This window comes from Triticum dicoccoides, chromosome 2B (assembly GCF_002162155.2).
Source record: "Triticum dicoccoides isolate Atlit2015 ecotype Zavitan chromosome 2B, WEW_v2.0, whole genome shotgun sequence".
NCBI classification, from domain to species: domain Eukaryota; kingdom Viridiplantae; phylum Streptophyta; class Magnoliopsida; order Poales; family Poaceae; genus Triticum; species Triticum dicoccoides.
In genome coordinates, this window is record NC_041383.1 from 17,636,257 (window position 1) to 17,637,857 (window position 1,601).

The following is a 1,601-nucleotide window of genomic DNA, read 5'->3' on the forward strand; positions in this document are numbered from 1 at the left end:
CCACTAGTGAAACCTATGGCCCCCAGGTCTCTTTTTTAAATTATTGAATCTTGTTTACATCTTGCTAGTTTCTGATCTATTGTTTTGCAATCTTTACTTTACAATCAATACACCCAAGAATACCAAAAATATTCACTTTACCGTTTATCTATCTCTATCAGATCTCACTTTTGCGAGTGACCGTGAAGGGATTGACAACCCCTTTATCGCGTTGGTTGCAAGTACTTGATTGTTTGTGCAGGTATTCGGTGACTTGTGCGTCGTCTCCTACTGGATTCATACCTTGGTTCTCAAAACTGAGGGAAATACTTACGCTACTTTGCTGCATCACCCTTTCCTCTTCAAGGGAAAACCAACGCAAGCTCAAGAGGTAGCAAGAAGGATTTCTGGCACCGTTGCCGGGGAGATCTACGCCAAGTCAAGCCATACCAAGTACCCATCATAAATTCTTCTCCCTTGCATTACATTATTCGCCATTTGCCTCTCATTTCCTCTCCCCCACTTCTAAAACGATTTTCGAAAACCTTTGCCTTTTTCTTCGCCCCTCTTCCGTTCGTATCTTTTCGCTTGCTTCTTGTGTGATTGTGTGTTGGATTTATTGCTTGTCATGATGGCTCAGGAAAATACTAAATTGTGTGACTTTTCCAACACCAACAACAATAATTTTATTATCACTCCGATTGCTCCTACTACCAATGCTGAATCTTGTGAAATTAATGTCGCTTTGTTGAATCTTGTTATGAAAGATCAATTTTCTGGCCTTCCTAGTGAAGATGCCACATCCCATCTAAACAACTTTGTTGATTTGTGCGATATGCAAAATAAGAAAGATGTGGATAATGATATTGTTAAATTGAAGATATTTCCGTTTTCGCTTAGAGATTATGCTAAAACTTGGTTCTCATCTATGCCTAAAAATAGTATTGATTCGTGGAATAAGTGCAAAGGTGCTTTTATCTCTAAGTATTTTCCTCCCGCTAAAATCATCTCCCTTAGGAACAATATTATGAATTTTAAGCAACTTGATCATGAGCATGTTTCACAATCTTGGGAGATGATGAATTTAATGATACATAATTTCCCTACACATGGTTTGAATTTGTGGATGATTATACAAAAAAATTATGCCGGATTGAATTTTGCTTCTAGAAATCTTTTAGATTCGGCCGCGGGAGGCACGTTTATGGAAATCACTTTAGGAGAAGCTACTAAACTCCTAGATAATATTATCGTTAATTATTCTCAGTGGCACACCGAAAGATCCACTAGTAAAAAAGTCCATGCAATTGAAGAGATTAATGTTTTGAGTGGAAAGATGGATGAACTTATGAAATTATTTGCTAATAAAAGTGTTTCATATGATCCTAATGATATGCCTTTGTCCACTTTTATTGAGAATAATAATGAATCTATGGATGTGAATTTTGTTGGTAGGAACAATTTTGGTAACAACGCGTATAGAGGCAATTTTAATCCTAGGTCGTTTCCAAGTAATTCCTCTAATAATTTTGGTAATTCCTAAAAACCATCTTATGGAAGTTTTAATAAGATGCCCTCTAATTTTGAGAATAGTTTTAAAGAATTTATGAGTTCGCAAAAGA